At 37.4% G+C, this 21,115-nt stretch overlaps 1 protein-coding gene across 3 annotated transcripts in view; it reads right to left on the bottom strand.

Moving 5' to 3' along the window:
* Positions 1-21,115, bottom strand: part of PRRG1 (proline rich and Gla domain 1) — a 145,266-nt gene that overhangs the window by 88,651 nt on the left and 35,500 nt on the right. The window contains exon 1 of one of the 3 annotated variants that reach the window (XM_041741894.1): positions 5,451-5,526. The exons of the other annotated variants lie outside the window; for them this stretch is intronic. The gene's annotated coding sequence lies outside the window, so the exon portion shown is untranslated. Of the gene's footprint in view, positions 1-5,450; positions 5,527-21,115 lie in introns of those variants that run through there. 3 annotated transcript variants of the gene reach the window in all.

The following is a 21,115-nucleotide window of genomic DNA, read 5'->3' as shown; positions in this document are numbered from 1 at the left end:
CATAAAGGCTTGAGAAACATATAAGTAGTATGTACTAATATATGATAAAATTAATAAATTATAAAATCATAATATATAAAATAATCTTTAAATCAATACATGCTCTCTAGGGATACCTGGGTTGCTCAGCAGTTGAGCGTCTGCCTTTGGCTCAGGGCATGATCCCCAAGTCCCGGGATCAAGTCCCACATCAGGCTTCCTGCATGGAGCCTGCTTCTCCTCCCTCTGCCTGTGTCTGGCTCTCTCTCTCTCATGAATAAATAAATAAAATCTTAAAAAAAAAATCCCTGCTCTCATGAAAGTTACAATCTAGATGAGGAAAAAAAAAAAGGAAAGGAGGGCAGAAATCACTTAAAGATGATGGTCTATGTAAGACAAGCACTTTTTAAATAATCGTCTCTTAGTAGTTTATCAATGACACGGCTGTTGACATATACCAGAGGTCAACAGCCACAGAAACAAATTTGTGTGTGGCTATATTCTAATAAAACTTTATTTATGGATACTGAAGTTGGATTTTTATATAATTTTCATGTGTCATGAAATTTTCTTTTAAAATTTTTCAATCATTTAAAAATGTGAAAACCACTCTCAGTTCATGGGCCATACAAAAACAGGCAGCAAGCCCTTATTTGTCAACTCCTGGAATATACAATGAAATGGCTTACAAAATTTTCATAAATCAATAAGTCAAAAGAAATATAAGACCAGGATAAATATTATTGAAACATAAAGACCCAGTGCTATCAATAACAAGTTAGAAAATGCCTTAATAACTTTTAAATTAGAGATACTAACTTTATATTTACAGTGGGACTTATATTTGATTCTCTTTCTCCTATCCCTCCCTCTCCCCATTTACACATGCACGCTAAGAAAGAAAAAAAAAGTCATTACAAACTACCTCAAATAATCTAGATGCCCTGTAAATCACTTGATAAAGTCATCTATATTTCCTAACAGAAAGTTTATTTCATCCACAGTGATATTTCAATTATCACTTCCATCTGAATAAAATACAATGCTCCAACCCTGACCTTTCTCCTAACTGCCACGATTCCAAATGCCCCAGAGAAATCTACCCCTGATATCATGCCACCACCTAAAACATCATGGATCTAAAACCAAATATTTTCTCTACCACAAATATAAAGTACTTTCCCCTCTGAATTTCTATAATTATACTAATTCTATTTTCATTATCTCATTCAACTCAAGTGTTGTGAGAGGATATTTTTAAGATTAAAGTTTTCTCTCAAGAGTTCATTTTTTTCCTTTTTTTGTTTTTAACTCCTTAACTATCACCTCCCCCACAAGTAGATAAGCCATTCTGTTCTCATTGTTTGAAATGAAAGACAAGCTTGGATCAGAAAAGAAAGCAAAAAGTAAGTTGTCCTAACTTTGTATTCCAAGGTACTTGGAAGAAAATGAGAGGTCTTCTAACAGAGACAATATGATTGAGGAAAACAATGAGAGCAGGGGTTCCCCCTTCAATCCCATTTACTCATTTCCTTCTCCCAGTCTAGAAAGATTCCCCTGGGTTAAAGGGAGGAGAGAAATCAGTGGGGCCTAGGATAAATCATAGCTGAAGCTACTAAACAGAATCAAAAGAACGGGCCATTTTTAGTGAGGGGCATTGCTTAAATGCCCTGGAGTCCCTTGGGAGTGGATTTAGCATCAACAGACCATAGGAACAGGATCGTTCCTGATGGTATATGGTGAAGGCTTCTCTTGGACATTAGTCCTCCCCTTACTGATGATCTCCCTGCTAGAAGAATGCCTATCCATGCCTGAGATTTTATTCATTCCCCATCCAATTTGCCCCACATATGTAGCCCTTTTGATAACGTCCCTGGTCCATAGGCCTTGAAGAAGAACAGAGCCTTGGACACTCCACAATGGTGATGGTGGTGATGGTGGTAATGGTGAAGAAAAGGGTGGGGTGGGATAGGGTAGGCACTAGTAACCACTGGCCTGATTTCTTACACTATAGGTAAGTTCTGCATGTTTTGTTTTGGTTTTTTGATCTTCAGATAAATGGAATCATAATGTATACTCTTTTGGAGCTAGCTTCTCTCAACTTCATGTTTGTAAACTTAATTTATATCATGGCATGTGGTAATATATTTATTCTTATTAGATATATATATGCTATTTATTTATTCATTCTACCACTGATGGACATTTGCATTGTATTCCAGTTTAGGAAAAGTAGTAACACGCGCCCCTATTACATGGGTTTACAAGAGTAGCACTATCCTTAGTTCAATCTAATATAACCAATCAGTAAGACCTACTCAGTCTTCCTTTGTTGTATCTTTATTACCTGATCCCAGTCTTTCCCCACTCACCACTACAAAATCTAATCATATTTCTTCAAGTTGATAGTAAGCTTCCCAAGGACAGGAAATAGCTTAATTCTCTGAATCTTTCATAAAATATATACTTAGTATGTATAAAAGGAACAGCTATTAGACATGTATAAGCACTACAATCTAAGTGATCACTGATGGCTTTCAACATAGACATGTAAGTGGCATTTTTGACATCTTATAAAGTCTTGGGATTTTTTTCAGTGCATCATATTTCAGGTATTTCTCAGCATACAAAATGTCCCAAAGAGGGAGGTAGGCGGGGTGTGTGTGACTGGGTGACGGGCACTGAGGGGGGCACTTGATGGGATGAGCACTGGGTGTTATTCTATATGTTGGCAAATTGAACACCAATAAAAAATCAATTTATTTAAAAAATAATAAAATAAAATAGAAAAAATGTCCCAAAGATAATACCTAAATATGAAAAGATCCTAACATTAAGTACATACCTCTGCTCACCTTTAGTAAGGAGCTCACAGAGATGTGATACAGAAGTAGGAGCAAAAGGAAGAGGTAAATGCTGGTAGAATATTAGAACACAGGGCCCTAACAACTCATAGCTTTAATATTTATCAGGAGAAACTTGACCACCTAGGCTTTTAGCAATAACCACCCATGAGAATAACAACAGCATACAATAACATAGTGTCTGGTTATCAGATCAGCATGTACATTAATTCCTTTAATCTTTGCAATCTTATGAGTTGAGCATGGTACTATCATTAGTACTAGAGGTACAGATAAAAAATTTGATGCAGAGTAGTTAAGCAATTTGCTCAAAGTCATGCGGTTTGTAAAGTAGTAGAGCTAAGATTCTAATCCAGGCAATCTGGCTTGCATGTTCTTAACTGAGGAAGGCGAGATTTCTTCCTCCAAATGGGGTGAGAGTTTTACAATCTAAACAAAAACTTAGGGGATCCCTGGGTGGCTCAGCCGTTTGGCGCCTGCCTTTGGCCCAGGGTGCGATCCTGGATTCCCGGGATTGAGTCCCATGTTGGGCTCCCGGCATAGAACCTGCTTCTCCCGCCTCCTGTGTCTCTGCCTCTCTCTCTCTCTCCCTCTCCCTCTCTCTCTCATGAATAAATAAATTTTAAAAAAATTTTAAAAAATTAAAAATAAACAAAAACTTAGACCTATATGTGAGAAATATGTGAGTATGGATTTTATTTTTTTATTTTTTTATAATAAATTTATTTTTTATTGGTGTTCAATTTGCCAACATACAGAATAACACCCAGTGCTCATCCCATCAAGTGCCCACCTCAGTGCCCGTCACCCAGTCACCCCCACACCCCGCCCTCCTCCCCTTCTACCACCCCTAGTTCGTTTCCCAGAGTTAGGAGTCTTCCATGTTCTGTCTCCCTTTCTGATATTTCCCACTTATTTTTTCTCCTTTCCCACTTATTCCCTTTCACTATTATTTATATTCCCCAAATGAATGAGACCATACAATGTTTGTCGTTCTCCGATTGACTTATTTCACTCAGCATAATACCCTCCAGTTCCATCCACGTCGAAGCAAATGGTGACTATTTGTCGTTTCTAATGGCTGAGTAATATTCCATTGTATACATAAACCACATCTTCTTTATCCATTCATCTTTCGATGGACACCGAGGCTTCTTCCACAGTGTGGCTATTGTGGACATTGCTGCTAGAAACATTGGGGTGCTGGTGTCCCGGCGTTTCATTGCATCTGTATCTTTGGGGTAAATCCCCAGCAGTGCAATTGCTGGGTTGTAGGGCAGTTCTATTTTTAACTCTTTGAGGAACCTCCACACAGTTTTCCAGAGTGGCTGCACCAGTTCACATTCCCACCAACAGTGCAGGAGGGTTCCCTTTTCTCCGCATCCTCTCCAACATTTGTGGTTTCCTGCCTTGTTAATTTTCCCCATTCTGTGAGTATGGATTTTTAAAGACACTTTACACATGTAAATAAAGCTTTTCAGCCATTAAAAAGGGTGAAGGGGGAATTATTATAAAGGGACATGAGGAAATTTTTTAGAGTGATAGATTACTCATTACCTTGACTATGATGACAATTTCATGAGTGTATACATATGTAAAAACTTATCCAATTGTACACTTTAAATATGTGCATGTATGTCAACTTCACGTTAATTATACCTCAATAAGCTATATGCAAAAAGGATGAAATAGAACTACAGATGAACCAATCATGTAAAAAAAAGGTGCCCATAATATAGTGAGTGGAGAAAAAAATTATGAGTGTTCATGATATAATTTGCTAAATATAAACACATATAAAAACATTTTATATACACATATACACACTGTTACCCGTGAGTTTTCTTACTAGAAGGAGCTTTCACTGAGGCTTCTGTCAACAGAAAGGTTACAGAGCCACCTTGAAAGAGATCCTCCAGGCCCATTTAAGCCTTCACATGACTGCAGGCCATCTTAATAGCAACTTTGTGAGAGACTCTGGCCCAAACCACCCAGCTTATCTGCTCCTCTACTGCTGACTCTGAGAAAGTATGTTAAGATAATAAATGTTCATAATTTTAAGCTGCTAGGTTTAGGTATAATTTGTCATGTAGCAGTAGATAATTAACATAGTATTTGTCACTTTTATATAAAATATTATTAAAATATAGCATACAGGGGTACCTGGGTAGCTCAGTGGTTGAGTATCTTCATTTGGCTCAGGTCATGATCCTGGGGTCATGGGATCAAGTCCCACATCAGGCTCCCACAGGGAGCTTGCTTCTCCCTCTGCCTATGTCTCTGCCTTTCTTGGTGTCTCTCATGAATAAATAAAATCTTTAAAAAATAAAATATAGCATACATACAGAAAAGTGCACAAGTTATAAGTATATTCCTTATTGAATTTTCATAAAGTGAACATGCCCACGTAACTAGTACCCACATCAGGACACAAAGCAGAAAATTACCAGCACTCCAAAAAAGACCCCCTTGTGCTCCCTGTCTGGTCACTATCTCCCAAAAAGGGTACCCACTAGCCTGGTTTCTTATATCATAAATAAGGTTTGGGGTATCTGGGTGGAGCAGTTGGTTAAGCCTCCAACTCTTGGTTTCAGGTCAGGTCATTACCTCAGGATCAGGGGTCGAGTCCTGTGTCAGGCTCCACACTGAGTGCAGTCTGCTTAAGATTCTCTCTCCCTCTCCTTCTGCCCCTCCTGCTTGTGCTTTTTTTCTCTCTAAAATAGGTCTTTTAAAAAAACAAACAAACAAACAAATAAATAAATGAGGTTTGCATGTTTGTGAACTTCATATGAATAGAATCATAGTATATGTTCTTGGATCTGGTTTCTTTTGCTCAACAGTAAGATTCATCCAAATTGCTGCATGTAGTTACAGTTCATTCATTCTCACTACTGATTCCATATTAGGTATATATCCTCATTAATGTATTTTATTTTTTTTTAAAAGATTTTATTTATTTATTCATGAGAGACACAGAGAGAGAGGCAGAGACATAGGCAGAGGGAGAAGCAGGCACCCCACAGGAAGCCTGATATAGGACACAATCCCTGAACCCCAGGATCATGTGTTGAGCCAAAGGCAGATGCTCAAACGCTAAGCCACCCAGGCATCACAATGTATTTTATCATTTGAGGGACACTTGGGTGGTCATAGGTTTAGGTTTATTAGAAACAATGCTGTGAACATTCCTGTACATGTCTTTTTATAAACCTATATCCCTATTTCTGTTGTACATATTCCTGGAAGTGGAATTATTGGGTCATAGGGATGCCTATATTCAGGTCTATTCATTACTTGATAAACACTTTCCCAATGTTGTACCAGTATACATTCCCTACAGCAGTATAGTGGAGTTCTAGTTGCTCCACATTCTTACAAACTCTTGGTATTGTCTTTTTCATCTTTGCTATTCTGATAAGTAGTAATGGTATTGCATTGTACATTTTCCTGATGACTAAAGTTGAACATGCTTTTAAGATTAGCAAATGCCATGATAGCTTTCTAAAATAATGAGTTATTTGTATTATTGTGAAAGCAAGTGCTTTTGACCTGTAAAAAGTCATTGAAAAGAGACAAACCGGGACGCCTGGGTGACTCGGTGGTTGAGCGCCTGCCTTCGGCTAAGGGGGTGATCCTGGAGTCCCAGGATTGAGTCCTACGTCGGGCTCCTGCATGGAGCCTGCTTCTCCCTCTGCCTGTGTCTCTGCCTCTCTCTCTTTCTGTCTTCCATGAATAAACAAAATCTTCAAAAAAAAAAAAAAAAAGAATCATGCTAGCCATAATCACTATCTACAAAACCTTTTTTTGAGGAAAACAAGGGGCACAGATGCACTTTAACCCTATTACATAGTGCCATATAATTCAGGGCAGTTCAATGCTAGTGTGGGGAAAACAGTAAATATTCTGCAAATGAAAATGTATATCACCTATAAATGTGGTCCCATTACATCATACTTCTAGAGAGGAAAAATGGTAATTTATATATAACCTAAATAGCCAATAAAATATATACTCACCTTCCTTTAACCTCACAAGCTACATTAGGCTTCTCTTTTTTTTTTTTCTTTATGAGTTACCAGAATGCACTATGGCATAAGCTGCTTATTTTTAGTTTACTGATTAAATTTTAATAAGATTCTTCAGATAGCAGAACAATCAGTTAAAGAAAGTTAATATTGCTGGACAAGATCAATGCATAATGGACACTATGTGTGAGTGAAAAAATAGAATAAACAATGTGGCTTTGGTTGTATTATCTTAGGCATACCACAGTACAGAATCTTAGCCCCTAATGTTTTTTTTTTTTAATGTGATTTTTTTTTTTAATTTATGATAGGCACACAGTGAGAGAGAGAGAGAGGCAGAGACACAGGCAGAGGGAGAAGCAGGCTCCATGCACCAGGAACCCGACGTGGGATTCGATCCCAGGTCTCCAGGATCACGCCCTGGGCCAAAGGCAGGCGCCAAACCACTGCGCCACCCAGGGATCCCCTCTTAGCCCCTAATGTAACAAACTGGTGCTTTAAATGTGATCACCTAAGAAGCTCCACTATTCCAGTTTTTTTTAAAATAAATGAGATCAGATATATCAAATAACTTCAAGAGCTCAATATTTACAATTCAACCAAAAAAATATAGGTTCTCACATTTTTAATAATCTCACTGTCCTATTGTGTATGCACCTCACAAAAATGGCACTGAAAAATAATCATAAATAGCATATAGAACAAATCTGATATAGCTCTGAGGCTTTAGAAAAAGAGTTCTTCCTAGAACATGTAATACTGCTGTATAACTAACAAAACACATCACTGTAGTGACTATGTTCAAGAATATTATATGAGGGATCCAAAATTTGATGGTTTAACACAGACAAAACATTAACCTCAACTCTAAAGAAAGTATATTTTGTAGGATGAAGTTAAGTAAACTACTAGATTTATAGCTTTCTTCAGTTAAAACTATTCCTGAGTAAAGATCCATTTCCTATAAGTATCATTCAACTGTTTAAAGGAAATTTGTCTCAAGAACAAAATTAAGTTGATAATGCTACACAACAATAGAATTACATTTTATAAAAGCATGAGTATGGGTTTGTTTTAAGGTAAAAAAAAAAAAAAAAAAAAAAAAGAGGTCCGTACAGAAATGCTTTTCTTTATTACTTAGTATCTTCTCCTATAGGAGCAGCCCAGACAAAAATCTCAAGAATGGATTCCTATGAGAAGCTATTACACTGATGATCTTGGGCAACAGTGACCACATAGGTGGGGAGAAAAAAATCTAAAGATGATGGGGAATGCTAGGCTTGAACTGTCTGTTGCTACTGCTTTTAAACTCAATCTAATTGAACTGGAGAGCTCTGAATTCTCAGACAAAAAGCAGAAGAGAAATGAAACTAAGGTCCTGCAAAGTCCACAAACTAGAAAATGAGCTAAATCACATTTGACTAGAAATCACCAATCCCCTCAATGGGAGATTTAATTTGATAATAATGTCCTATTTTGTTTAATGCTGGGCAGGATCATGTATATCTTGTTTGATGCTATATTCCCATACTCATCATTACATTTGACACATACTAGACATGCAAAATTTATTGAATAAATAAAATATTGTATTTTAACAAGTCAAGCACATATGATATTCCATTTTATCTCAAAGTTGTTTTATTCATATATTGTAATAATCTCTCTATAAAATTAAATGCTTCATGAACATGATTCTTAATAACTTCATTATATTCATGTATCATAATTTAACCATTTCCTAAATATACTATCATTTAGAAATAAACTTTTTTCCAACCAATAAAAAATTATGCATCCATTAAGAATTTATTCTATTATTTGTTGTCATATAGTAGTGTATTATTTAAATATAAACTCTTATTTTCATTTTTTATATTTCCTTGGGACAGAAAGTGGGAGAACCTGGATTTACCCTTCTAGAGATGGAGCTATATTAGCCTTTGGGGCAAAGAAGTATATATTACTGGGAAAATCAGAGGAAGCTATCAGCTTTTTACACATATGTAAATTAATTTAATCAGCTTACTTCTTAATATCTAGCTGAAATAGAGTACAAGAACTGGAGTTTTCCTATGGTAGAGAAAGTCTGGCAGTGAAAGAGTTGGATGGGAGAATTGATCCTGACCAGGGATTATGCACTGGACTTAATTTTTGTTCTGTTAATCAGCTGTGAGACATTTCTGGGAATTTGTTTACTCTCCTATAAAAGGCTTCCCAGAGGAATGAACTGAGACTTGGAGAAGCTTAAGAGGAAAGGGCCAAGAGATGCCTGAGTAGCTCAGTGGTTGAGCATCTGCCTTCAGCTCAGGGCATGATCCCGGGATCCAAGATCAAGTCCCGCTTTGGGCTCCCTCAGAGGAGCCTGCTTCTCCTTCTGCCTATGTCTCTGCCTCTCTGTGTGTCTCTCATGAATAAATAAATAAATCTTAAAAAAAAAAGAGGATAGGGTCAAGATATAACTTGGGCACACCTTGAGGTATTTGCAGGGATTATTGTAGGCATATGATCACTTCTTGCTTTGCCTCTCATGCTAGCTTATCTAAAGGTTTAATTGTTATATACTTTTGGACATCACTTAATTTGGCACCCACGGTCATGTTCAAATCATGATAAACAAAAGAAGCAAAACAGATACCAATTCAATATATTAAACTTAACATTTCAGTATCAAATTCATTTTATTTACTCACACCCTACCCAGTTCTGGAAGAATTAAAGGTGATATATATAAAATGTCATAGAAGATAAAATAAAATTTAAGTTTAAAAAGGATTTGAGGAGGGGATCCCTGGATGGCTCAGCAGTTAAGCATCTGCCTTCGGCCCAGGGCGTGGTCCTGGAGTCCTGGGATTAAGTCCCACATCCGGCTCCCTGCATGGAGCCTGCTTCTCTCTCTCTGCCTATCTCGCTGCCTCTCTCTCTGTGTCTCTCATGAATAAATAAAATCTTAAAAAAAAAAAATTGAGGAAAATGCAACAAAGGAAAAAATCAAGAAGAGATTCAGAGAAAAAGGAGTTAATTTTGTATATAAAAACCTTGCTGAAAAAAAATAAATAAAAAATAAAAATAAATTAAAAAAAATAAAAACCTTGCTGAAAGGTTGAATCTTTTTTTTAGGTTGAATCTTTGTTAAAGAGATAAACCTCCTAGGAGTCAAGGCCAAAAGAAAAGCAAAATTACATGAGCCACAGTATCCCTAAGATAAAAACAAAGCAGTAAAGCAGTTGCCCAGAAGCTTCATTACTTATGATTTTGATATTAAAGAGAAAAATTATTCCTAACATCTTCCAAAGAAGAAACATAATGAATATCTTCAACATCCACATTATAAATACAATAAGGTTTTTTATAGCACAATTTCTTGTAGCTTGTTATAAATAGGCTAATGACAAGATAGCGCCAAAACAGTGTACCCTACATTTGTATAATATATTTAGAAACTGACCCAGTCAGATGGCTTCCTAAAACTGCCTAGATACAACTGAAAACACACCAGGCAGGTCCAGTTGGGATGCCTATGCCAAAGGAAATTGCATCTAGCTGATCCAGACAAACATCATGATGGCCACTCTATACACAAAATCTACATAATCTGACTCACTGTGCTGGTCCTTCTCCAAAACACAGCAGCAGCCCTAAAAGAAATGCTTATAAGCAACCTCAGGAGCCAAGAGAATTCAGAATATCATTTTTATTTTAAATAATTAAGGGTGAAGGACTGTAGTTCATCTGTGGGTAGCCTTGGGTCCCTAATAATTACACCCTGTAAGGATATTATGGAAAGCTTGCCAACTTGGTTTACCAAATAAGTAATCAATCAGCCCAAACAAAAGATGTTTGTTATATTACAGTAATGGTTGAAAAGTAACCCTAAATCCTTATACCAGAGTCCAACTGTCTGGAGACAATACAGTAAATATTCTGGTACAGTAGGGGGGGAGGGAGGTCACTTTTCTGGACTACAGTTGCTTTAGTACTCAATTTTCAGGTGGGTTTGAATTCCTCTGTCATTCATTTATTTCCCCTAGTTACACACCTTTTAATCAGAGTTGAGATGACGGAGCAGGGGGTACAGAAGGGGCTCTATCTGAACTTTTTTTTTTTTTTTTTTTGCTCTGCCAGCATTATAACAAGAATCATCTTCATGCCATTTTACTCAATCTGCATATTAGGAACCCTGTGAGTCCAGTAAGATGAATAATATCATACCTGTCTTAAAGATGAGGAAATCAAGCCTTGGTTTGGTTACATTGTCTTATTTGGTAGAACCCATAGCACGTTCCAGGTCTGATTCTCACTCTAATACTTTCCCCACTTAGTAATGAACTAAGAATGTAAAATTTGCAGTTACCAGCTTAACTTTATAAGTCCTTTATAATACTAAAATGGCTTTTTATGCAACTTATAATTAAAAGCAACAAATACAAGATGCCTGGATGGCTCAGCAGTTGAGTGTCTGCCTTTGGCTCAGGGTGTGACTCTGGGGTCCTGGGATAGTGTCCCACATCGGACTCCCTTTGAGGAGCTTGCTTCTCCCTCAGCCTATGTCTCTGCCCCTCCCTCCCTCTCTCTCTCTCTCTCTCTCTCATGAATAAATATATAAAATCTTAAAAGAAAAAACACAAATACAACTGCAAGCAAATCTGAATGAGAGGTCCTATGACAAACAAGGATGACATCTTAGGTTGAGTTGTAGTCTCTTTTATTTGCTTTTCCACTCCAACAAGAGTCCTACAAGTCAAGTCAAACTAGCTCTCTATGCATAGTATATACTTTCCCACTTCCAAGCCTTTGTTCATACCATTCTCCTTATATTAAATATAACGTCCCCATGAGGAACCTAGCTGGTTCAACTGGAGGAGCATGTGACACTTAATATCTGGTGGTGAGTTCAAGCCCCGTGCTGGGTAGAGAGATTAAACATAAATAAACGAATAAATAAAATATGATGTCCCTTCCTTTTGGCTTATTTTTACCCTAAAGCCATTATTAATGACAGTATATTCCAACCTCCTTAGAAATATAGCTCTATCAGTTTAACAGGATACAATCCCTCTGTCCTCTAAATTTCTATAGAGGACAATGTGTAGTACTCATTTGCCAAATATTACTCTTGTTTACTCACCAGTTTTCTACATGTGTATTATCTCTTCCCGGATTGTAAGCTGCTTGAGGGAATGAGGCCATCACTTGGCCTTTCTACAGTGATGATAGTATCTAGCACTCAGCTGACACAGAGAAAACACTCAATAACTGATGGCTAAAAGAGCGAGTCCCCTGAAGAGTCTAAAAACAACAGCTGCCTACTTCACTATCTTTCACTATAAACTCAGTCTTAATTTCCCAATTTCACTTTTACCTTTCTTTTTTAATTTTAACTGTCCATAACATGAAGCCGAATTACACGCTTTTTTAACACTGGATTGATGACAGATTCCTGTATGACATATATGAAGCATATTTTCTATTCACCAAACTGAAGTATACTTAAAGCAAACAGCTTGGAACATATATAAATTGTCATTGCTGCTTCGTAATCTATCATATATTGTTTTCATTGATTTAATTAGTCCTCTATTGATGTTTATTTAGGATAGTTCCATTTCTTTATCGTAAATAATGCTGATAAATGTACCTACCTATATTTGTATACATATCTCTTATTGTTTTCTGAAATTAAATTCTTAGGGTGATATGTATTGCTAATTGGCTTTCCAGAAAGTTTGAAGCAGTTTCATTTTCACCACCAATGTCTAAGGGTGCTCATTTACAGACAGTGGTTGCCTGATGTTGCCTTCAGGGAGAATGACAGTGAAGTAAAGAGAAAGAATCAGATTAGGGAGGGTTAGGTCTTTTTTTAAAAGATTTGAAAAAAATAATGGTAGACATATAAGTTTTTATTATGTTGCTTTTTTATGTTTAATTTTCTTAATTACAACAAAACTTTTAAAGACTATTCCCTACTTGTCAACAATGAGTATGAACATTTTTTCAGATCTGTGAATTCCGTGAATTACAAATGGTATTTCATTGCTTTAGTTTACAATTCCTTGATCATCAGTCAGGTTGAATATATGTGTATGTATGTACGCATCCATCTATCCATCTATCTATATCTATCTATCTATCTATCTATCTATCTATCCATCCTTCTATGAACCTGTAGCTTTTAGTTAAAATTTTGTGCTCTCTGGGGCCCCTGGCTGGCTCAGTCAGTAGAGCATGCTACTCTTGATCTTGGGGTTGTGAGTTCAAGCCCCATGTGGAGCCTGAAGTTTATTTAATAGAGTTTACTTAATAAGAAAATTTTGTGCTCTCTATCCTGATAGGTGTGTGCACTCTGTTTTTAATTTCAAAAGCATGCATGAGGAACATCTTCTTTCAAAAATTTAGCTTCTAACCAAAAGAACTAACTTAGAAGTAGGATCTTTACGTGTGTGGTCTTTATTTGATCTCTTTATATTTGTGGCTCTGAAACGAAAAAAATTCTCTACTACCAAATTGGGCATAAATTTCCTAGATGTTACTAAAAAATACAGAAACCGGCAGAAAAGCTCCTGGCTTTCCTAGAACAATTACGTAGAAAGACTGGTCCTTTGTGGAGGAAAGCCTGGTCTCTGAGGAAAGGGATCTGTGTAATATATATGACTGTAGGGCTTTCCTATTGCTGTGGTAGGAAGAGAATTTATGGCTGAAAACAAATGTTCTGTATCTGGATCATGATACATTAAAATTCACAACTATCTAGAGAACACAATAAGGGACACACGTGTAAATTCATGATTCAAAGGGAAGGAGGATCCTAAGAAGGCAGCAGAGAACAACAGCAGGGGGAAGGAAGCAAGAAGGATTAGAGTTCTAACAGTTCCCAGCTGCCCTCAACTTCATTCTTAAAGCTTAAGAGGACACCCAGAGACTGCTGATAAGGAAATTACATAAACTCACTAAATAAAAGGTTACAACAAAGGCTGCAGCCTCTCCCTCTATCAAATGCAATTCACAGGAGGAGGAAGAAATTGAGAGCTGAAGGACACCTAAAAAGAAGAAAATTACAGAATCCTAGGAAGCAGATTATGGAGTCCATCACTCACAGAATTAAATGGTTTCCACGCTGCTGGGGCCAAGTTCCTGGAACTACATTCTCTTGTCCTACTGTTTATTCCCCTTCCTGACCATATCCTTCACTTTGGAACTGGTCAAAGTAAGTTTAACTTGAAACCACAAGCCAGGCCATACTTTTAAAATAGATAACAAAGAGTCTGAAGAAAGAGCAAGTAACAGATTTTCTCCTTGATATTTAAGATGGTAAGCTTACTGCTGAATCATGTTCAATATGTGACGTAATTGATTGGACATGTACCAAAACATCTTTGAGAGAGATTCCAATCCTGAGTATGGCATTGTAGACTAACCTACATAAATGTCATCCACAATACCTTTGCCCCTGACTTTCTCCAATATAAGTACTAGAAAAGCTCTCAGACTCCCTTGAACTATGTGTGGCCATGTAACTCAGATCTAGCTAATGCGATGTAAGAGGAAAGTCTTTTCTTCAAGTGGACATACTTCTGGCAAACCCTTCTGCCATTTGCCCTCTTTCTTTTGCTTGGGATACAGACATGAGATGTGGAGCATAGCCATTGTACGAACATGAGAATGAGAACCATATGCTAAGCCTGGTGGGCTAGAAAAACAGAAAGATATGTGCCCTTGAAGACACCACCCTTGAACTGTCTACCTCCAAAAACCTATTTTATAGGATAAATATACCCTTATCTAAACTTCAACTAACTGCATTTCCTGCTAATTGCAGCCAAATTCATTCCTATTAATATGCTAGGAATAGACAAATAGTAATTGAGTTCTCCACTATGATAGAAAGAGACAAATACATACCAAAAATGCAATAAAAATGTTATCAATGCTGCAAAAGAAGCAAAGGATACATTAAGGGAAAAGTAGTCTGGTCCATTGTATCCAGAAAAGATATGAAGGCTTCACAGACAAGGCAACATTGAGACTTGACATATGAAGACTTGTCTGCTAGGAGCATAAGAGACAGAATATCCTACACCTTGCCTTCTGCCCAACACTGCTACCTCTTTTCCTATGCTAAAACAAGTAAAGAAATTTAGGACATTGCAATGCAGTATACTTCTCATTCTTCACTACCACAGCCAAACACTGTGCTGGTACTCAATGATTACCAAAATGACATAAAACCTACCCTCATGTTGCTCACAGTCTAATGGAAATTCTCAAGGCTATCTCAATAAAACAAATAGTGACAACTCAGTGGCTATATAACTATAGCTTAGATATACTGTTGTGTTTGGCCTATAAGGAGTCTGATCTTCCAAGTCTTCCAAACTAAAACTTACTCTTGTTTCCTTATCACCTAGGAATTACCTCTCTTAAAGTTAAAGGAAGAGCACCATGTTGTCATTTGTGAGTATTAAAAATCTCAGTGCAATTACTAACCTGGCAAAAATCCAAGGAGATCAGATCAGCCTATTTTGCAACTCATGGATTCAAGGCCTCTGGAGGCAACCTGGATCCAAGTACTTAAGAAAACTACCTTACTATCTATCCACCTCCTTGGAAGCTGCTTCTGAAATGTCTAGCTACAATTTTAGCTACCAAGGAAAGTCAATCTTAGGGAAAGTTCCTTCCATAAACCAATTTAGTTATTAACTTGAAAATTCTCTTTGGAAAAGCATTTCACTAAATTTCATATAAGCATTATAGAATTCTGATACCTCACACATCTTATTCTAAAACAGACCGTCTCCCAGACATCATGAAACATGAGGAATATTTTCTAGAAAATACACTTCCTTGGGGCACCTGGGTGGCTCAATGGTTGAGCATCTGCCTTTGTCTCAGGTCATGATCCCAATGTCCTGAGATTGAGTCCTGCATCGGGCAGGGAGCCTACTTCTCTCTCTGCCTATGTCTCTCTCTCTCTCTCATGAATAAATAAAACCTTTTAAAAAAGAAAGAAATTACACCTCCTTATATCCCACTCAACTGAAGTATTCATCTACCTCAGAGATGTGAGAGTAAGATGAGGGGTAGTAATGAATGTGGTCTGGTACAGAACTAACAAAAATGCAACGGGATGTTCAAAAGAATCAAACATAAATTCAGTACATTATAAATGATCTCTAAAGGGTGCCTGGGTGACTCAGTCAGTTAACAGTCTGCCTTCAGCTCAGGTCATGATCCCAGGGTCCTGCATTGGGCTCCCTGCTTGGTGGGAAGTCTGCTTCTCCTTCTCCCTCTGCCCCAGCTCCTGCTGTCTCTCTCATTCTCAAATAAATAAAATCTTTAAAAAAAAATCCTTTTAGGGAAAAAAAAAAATCCTTTTAGGGATACCTGGGTGGCTCAGTGGTTGAGTACCTGCCTTCAGCTCGGGGCATGATCCCAGAGTTCTGGGATTGAGTCACGCATCAGGCTCCCCACAGGGAGCCTGCTTCTCCCTCTACCTATGTCTCTGCCTCTCTGTGTGTCCTTCATGAATCAATAAATATATTTTTAAAATCCTTTTAAAAAAATAAATGGGAAAAAAATATATAAATAAGTGGGGCAGCCCGGGTGGCTCAGCGGTTTAGTGATGCCTTCAGCCCAGGGTGTGATCCTTGAGACCCGGGATCGAGTCCCACATTGGGCTCCCTGCATGGAGCCTGCTTCTCCCTCTGCCTGTGTCTCTGCCTCTCTCTGTCTCTCATGAATAAGTAAATAAAAATTAAAAACATAAATAAAAATAAATGATCTCTGAAAATCATTTGGAAAAAATTGAATCCTGTTGGCAACAGAGTATCCATAAAAATATTCTTTGCCCCCCCAAAAAAAGAAAAAAGAAAAAAATATTCTTTGCCCTTACTTACCCTGTTATTCTGATCTATGATAATTTTCACATTTTTACTGCTCACTCATGCAATTAGGGCCTCAAAGCAGCTTGGGGACACTGGATTTCACCCCAGGTTATGTGAGGAACAAAGAGGCTGCAACCAGGGGGATCTGTAGTTATTGGCCACTTGAGCCAAAAGCAAAACAGCTACCACAGCCCCTTAGAAGTCCCAAGCCTTCTCAGGACTCACCAGTCTGCCTACAGCACTGCGTAAATAGAAACCTAGGGCAGAGAACTAAAGGGCCTTTCTGACTTAGGATCCTGAATACTTGGATTAATCTCAGGAAATAGTTCCTACTACCTCTTTTTTTTTTAAGATTATTTATTTATTCATGAGAGACACAGAGAGAGAGAAAGAGAGAAAGAGAGAGAGAGAGAGAGAGAGAGAGAGGCAGAGATACAGGCAAAGGGAGAAGCAGGCTCCATGCAGGAAGCCTGACGTGGGACTCAATCCCAGGTCTCCAGGATCAGGCCCTGGGCTGAAGGCAGCGCTAAACTGCTGAGCCACCCGGGCGGCCCATCTACTACCTCTCTTATACATTAATCACACTAACAGGTCAATACCAACCTCTAATATTAATGACGACCAACGTGGCTGCTTTGATCTCCTTCCCATTAAATAGTGAGTAGCACCTAGAGTACAGCCTGAGATTAACCATAATGATATCAAGACCCTACATAATTTCTTACATATAAATTAACAAGGTATTGAGCCAAAGGATTGCAAGTTGTATTTTGATGAATTCTATACTTTGTATGTATGTAGACATATGCTTCAGAACACTTTAACCCCAGTATTAGAGAAACTTTAATCCTTAGCTATCCTATAACCAGAATTCCTTGATGATTTCTATAAACTTACTTGCTATATGCATCCTTAAGGTGTTCAAGTTAATAATCTCATTTACCATGGTTGTCATATCAAGTAGAAACTATAAAATGAACTTTATTTAATTAGTTAGCTCACTACTCCCTACAATCCTTCAACAAATGAGTTAGAAGAAATAACCATTACATGGATTTTTCCAAACAATCTACATATCACTATATAGTATTATATCACTATATAACAAAGTATATCATTGACATATTAATCTTTTAAATGGCTTGAAATATTATTGGCCATGTATCTACATGAGTACAAGAAAAAACATACACAGGGGTGCCTGGGCAGCTCAGCTGGTTGAGTGTCCAACTTTTGATTTCAGCTCAGGTCATGATCTCAGGGTCATGGGATGGAGCCCCACATTGGGCTCCACACTGGGAAAGGAGCCTGCTTGGGATTCTCTCTTCTTCTACCTCTGCCCTTTCCTTGCCAGTGTTCTCTCTCTCTCTCTCTCTCTCTCTCTCTCTCTATATATATATATATATATATATATATATATATATATATACACACACACACATATAAATACATACACATGCAAATATATTTCTTTAGTCATCTTATTTTTGAGATAATCAAAATGCTCTCAGCCAATTTATTAACGGTGAGTGATTTGTTATGGTGAATCCATAATTAATGGATTCAAATAACATTTACTGAATATCTACAGTAGGGACTGTACTAAGCAAAGCAGAATCTCGTATTTAGTTTAAAAGAGCCATATAAAAATAAATAAATAAGCCATATAAGTTTTAAAAACTTTCCAGGCTTTATGAAAAGTTATTCTATTTTCAAAACAACTTAGTAAGGTGGGCTCACATAGGTTGCTCACAGTCCCCAAAGAATTCTGCTTAAGTCTAAAATGTCTCCTTCTCCTACTCTTTGTCATTAGATATAAGCATTTTTTTTCTGTTCATTTGTTATTTTTCTTAAGTTTTTATTTAAATTCCAGTTAGTTAACATACAATGTAATATTAATTTCAGGTGTACAATACAGTGATTCAATACTTCCATACAAAATCCAGTGCTCATTACAAGTGCACTCCTTAATCCCCATCACCTATTTCACCCATTCCCCAACCCATTTCTCTTCTGGGAACCATCAGTTTGTTCTCTATAGTTAAGATTCTATTTCCTCTCACTCTCTTTTTTCCCCCTTTGTTCATTTCTTTTTATTTTTATTCATGACACATACACACACACACACACAGAGAGAGAGAGAGAGAGAGAGAGAGAGAGAGAGAGGCAGAAACATAGAGGGAGAAGCAGGCTCCATGCAGGGAGCCTGATGTGGATCCTGGGACTTCAGGTTCACACCCTGAGCAGAAGACAAACACTCAACTGCTGAGCCACCCAAGCAGCCTGTTTTCTTTTTTAAATTCCACATTTGAATGAAATCATAGGATATTTGTCTTTATCTGACTTATTTCGCTTAGCATAATACTCTTTAACTCCATCTGTGTCATTTCAAATGACAAGATTTTGTTCCTTTTCATGGTTGAGTAATATTCCTGTGTGTGTGTGTGTGTGTGTGTGTGTGTGTGTGTGTGTATCACTTCTTCTTTACCCATTCATCAGTCAATGGACACTTGGGCTGTTTCCACAATTTGGCTACTGTAGATAATGTTGATATAAATATTGGGGTGCATGTACTCCTTTGAATGTGTATTTTTGTATCCTTTGGGTAAATACCTAGTAGGGAAATTGCTGAATCATAGGATAGTTCTATTTTTAACTTTTTGAGGAACCTGACACTGTTTTCTACAGTGGCTGTACCACTTTGCATTCCCACCAACAGTGCAAGAGGGTTCCCTTTATCTAAATCCTCACTAACTTGTTTGCGTTGACCTTAGCCACCTGACAGGTATGAGGTCCTATCTCATTGTCGTTTTGATTTGCATTTCCCTGATGATCAATAATACTGAGTGTCTTTCATGTGTCTGTTGGCCATCTATACATATTCTTTGGAAACATGTCTTTTCAATGTTTTCAGCCCATTTTTAAAAATTGGATTATTTTTGGGTGTTGGGCTTCTTAAGTTCTTTATAGATTTTTGGATACTAACCCTTTATTGGCTATGTCCTTTGCAAATATCTTTTCTCATTCCATAGCTGCCTTTTAGTTTTGTTCATTGTTTCTCTTATTGTGCAGAAGCTTTTTATTTTACTACAGTCCTAACAGTTTGTTTTTGCTTTTGTTACCCTTACCTCAGGATATATATCTAGAAAGAAGTTGCTATGAACAATATCAAATAAGTTACTGCCTGTGTTCTCTTCTAGGATTTTTATGGTCTCAGGTCTCATACTTAGATCTTTCATCCATTTTGAATTTAGTTTTCTTTCCTTTTTTTAAAATTTTTATTTTTATTTTTTTAATTTAGTTTTCTATTATAATTTTAAAAAAGGGAATCCATGGGCAGCCTGGGTGGCTCAGCAATTTGGCACCACCTTCAGTCCAGGGCATAATCCTGGAGACCAGGATCGAGTCTCACATCGGGCTCCCTGCATGGAGCCTGCTTCTCCCTCTGCCTGTGTCTCTGCCTCTCTGTGTCTCTCATGAATAAATAAAATCTTTTTAAAAAAATAAACTTAATAAATAAATAAATACGAAATCCAGTTTCATTCTTTTGCATGTTTCATTCTTTTGCATTCTTTTAGCTGTCCAGGTTTCCCAACATCATTTGTTGAAGAGACAGTCTTTTTCCCATTGGATATTCTTTCCTGCTTTATCTAAGATTAATTGACCATATAGTTATGGGTTCCTTTCTGGGTTTTCTACTCCATTCCATGGATCTATGTGTCTATTTCTGTGCTGGTACCATACTGTTTTGATTACAACAGCTTTGTAATATAACTTGAAGCCCAGAATTATGAAGCCTCCAAGGGTGCTTTTCTTTTTCAAGGTTGCTTTAACCATTTGGGGTCTTTTGTGGTTCCATACAAATTTTAGGACTATTTGTTTTAGCTCTGTGAACAAGGCTGTTAGTATTTTGATAGAGAATGCATCAAGCCGGTAGACTGGGGATTCCCTGGGTGGCTCAGCGGTTTAGTGCCGCCTTCAGCCGGGGGTGTGATCCTGGAAACCCGGGATCGAATCCCACATTGGGCTCCCTGCACGGAGCCTGCTTCTCCCTCTGCCTGTGTCTCTACCCCCGCCCCGCCCCTCTCTCTCTCTCTCTGTCTGTCTCTCATGAATAAATAAAAATAAAATCTTAAAAAAAAACCAAAAACGGTAGACTGCTTTGGGTAGTATAGACATTGTAACAATATTTGTTCTTCTAATCTATGAGCATGGAATATCATTCCATTTCTTTGTGTCCTCATCAATTTCTTTCATCAGTGTTTTACAGTTTTCAGAGTACAGGTCTTTTACCTCTTTGGTTAGGTTTAATCCTAGGTATCTTACTGTCTTTGGTACAATTGTAAATGGGAGTGATTCCTTAATT

Source organism: Vulpes lagopus, chromosome X, assembly GCF_018345385.1.
Source record: "Vulpes lagopus strain Blue_001 chromosome X, ASM1834538v1, whole genome shotgun sequence".
NCBI classification, from domain to species: domain Eukaryota; kingdom Metazoa; phylum Chordata; class Mammalia; order Carnivora; family Canidae; genus Vulpes; species Vulpes lagopus.
Note: the sequence above shows the minus strand (reverse complement) of the source record. Positions and strands in the feature narration are given on the sequence as shown.